Source organism: Gavialis gangeticus, unplaced genomic scaffold (genome assembly GCF_001723915.1).
Source record: "Gavialis gangeticus isolate Ggan-Ray unplaced genomic scaffold, GavGan_comp1, whole genome shotgun sequence".
NCBI lineage: Eukaryota > Metazoa > Chordata > Crocodylia > Gavialidae > Gavialis > Gavialis gangeticus.
The window spans coordinates 28,740,522-28,743,408 of record NW_017729030.1 but is presented as its reverse complement, the minus strand read 5'-3'; positions in this window follow the sequence as shown (position 1 = coordinate 28,743,408).

Here is a 2,887-nt window from a genome sequence, read left to right as displayed (position 1 = left end):
GTTAAAACTTGATCATATGGAGGAAAGCAATTTCTTTTTATTTCAATATGGAAATAATTGTGATTGAACTGTTGGCTTTGTATAACATGGAAAATGTGATTGTTTAGGTTCTACTACTTTTTTGGTTTGCATTAAGATCCAACATGAGAAAAGAATTTTTCTCTAGGAACAAAATGTTGCTTTTTTGGGAGTGAGTTCCAATTAGTCATGGAGTAGGTCTGCTTTGTTTCAGTGCAGAAAGGCAAAAAGTATAAACCCATATGGATAACACATGATAAAGGAAAGAGTCTCAGCCAATCAGCCAAGTAAATTAATTTTACCATTGGTGTATATCTGGTCACTTGATTGCAGGAAGCCTACAGGAATTTAAAGAGGAGAAACAAAATAGAAACAGCAGCAACGCCTTGGAATCGCATAATTCTGTTATACCCATACGTTGCCCTTCTTTTACAGACATTTCCTCGCTTTTTAAAAATGTAAACTGAAATTAATTTTAAATTAATGTTACATCAAATATTGTGCTGACGGCGGTAACTAAGCAAAGTGAGAGGGAAATGCAACATCATAACCCCCAACTTGCTGTTAACTCATGACCACTATGAGCATAGGTTAGAGCAGGGGTCAGCAAACCCCGGCACACATGCTAAGCATGACATGAAAGGCCATTTTGCTTGGCACACCAATGCCAGCCTGAGCTCTAAGCAGCTGCTGCCAGTCACAGAGCCCAGGCTGCTCCCAGGAGGTGCTTGGGAGGCTGCAAGCCCCGCTGCAAGCAGATCGGGCTCTCTGGGCAGCAAACAGCTGCTCCGGCATGTCGGTACTCCGGCACCTTCCAAGGTAGACATTGTGGTTTTCTTGACACTCTGGCCAAAAAAGGTTGCCTACCCCCAGGTTAGAGCAAAGAGAAATCAGCTAGGGACAATGTAACAGAAACCTGCCTCTCAATATGTTTTGTTTGAATGGGGTAAAACATGAGAGTGTGTGAGAGAGGGAGGGAGAGAGAATGAGTGAACTACATCATTACTGGGTATAAAAGGGCCTACAACTCCACAGGATTAACAGGGAAAAATCTTGTGAGAGTCTGAATACAGTCTAAGAAAGGGCCTAAATGCCTCACACTTAGACTTGAAACTAGATGTGAAATCTTCAAGGACAACTGTAAGAATATTTATTATTCATTGTTATTTTCTGTGAGTGCTTTTGCTTTCCTCTATTCCCCATTTTGTTATTCGTTTAATAACATTTCTCTAGGCACATAAAATAATTCATTTGTAACTGGGTAGCTGCTTCTTCCAGGATGTTGAAAAAGCCCATCTCCTCTACATGGGGCAAAATTAAAGACTCATAACTTCCATTGACTACCTACAGTAATGCAGCAATACTCTTCAAATTATATTTATGTAGGAAAGAACTTAGATGAATGATTGCTTTTTGTGCTGTTGAAACCTGTATTTTATCCTGTCCATGGAGTCATTTTTTATTTATAAATGAAACAATATTTTGTACATTTTGAAGCATATTTTCCAACTGTCTTCTACAAGAAGGAAAGCAAATCAGGGGAGTAGGGAGAAGGGTCTTTATAGTCAAACGGCTAGTGAAATTTTCTATTTACTGTGGGAAAAAAAACATTGTATTTGAATAGCTGCTGTTTGGATAGATGCCGGCACTATTTTTATTGGCAGGCAAATCTGAGTGGCTGAAAGGTGGTCATTAACACCCTGACACAAAGTGCTGACAAAGCGATTATAAGATTAACACCCCATGTTATATTAACAGTGTCAAAACCTCACTATTACCTGTCAGTGAAAAATAACAGCACAAAGGGAAACATTACAGACATATTTTTAAAATTATAATGCTACACAGCTATGAACTTGTCTTCTAATGGATTAAAAACCTAGGTTAGCTGTTTAAGTCCAGTAAATGACTGAAGCTATTTAAAAATATAGTAAAAAAAAGTGTAGTAATGAAGCTACTTTCTTTTTTTCTCAATGGTTTCCAGGATTAATTTCCCTGATTTTAAAAGTTTTGAAACTGCCATCACTGGGAACTTGATCTATGATCTCAGAAATTGAAGCTTGTCCCCTAGATTGTCAATGGTAATCAATATTCATTACAGTTTATCTGAAAATGTAGTTGATTAAATACAAGGCAGACAACCTAGCTCCTTCTCCTATTATTTTATTGGCTCAGCAGCACAAACATTGGTAAAATTTGGTTTTGTTAACAAAGTAAATAGCTATATAGCTAAACAACAACATCGAAGGCCTTGAGACTTAAAAGTTTTGCCACTTCACCTATGCTGGCATAAATACAGATGTTAGTCCTTAGCACAGCTGTGTTCATATGTCAGTATTTCCCAAACTTCTGAGACTTGGGACACATCTTTTTTCTCAATTAAAATTGGTGGCATACTTAACCCTTATACCCAAAAAGGTGTGTGTGTTCTTCAGAAATTTAACATGCTCCATTCCCTTGCCAGAGGAAATCATACTAGTTCTGAGACGTACCGTTAAAAATTTACACCAAATACATCTTTCTTTAAGCAAAGGATTGGTCTTTATCTATACCAGTGGTTTTCAACCTTTTTAGCCTCAAGGCACTTCTCCATAACTTTCCTGAATGTCACAGTACCTCAGTTGAAAATCACTTAGATCTAAATTCAGAAAAGATATGTGGGGGGGCGGGCAGGGGAGAGGAGGGTCTTGAGGCTAAAAAAGTTGAGAATCGTTGCCCTAGCTAGTGCCACTCAAGGGAAGCTAAGGTAAGACTTACCCCGCTGTATTCCTGTGCTTTCCACTTTCTAACCCCTCCTGACCTCTATCTCAGGGAGCAAGGTAAGCCCCTGCTTCTGAGGCTGCTTTTGCAGGGTCTTGCCCATTGGCGA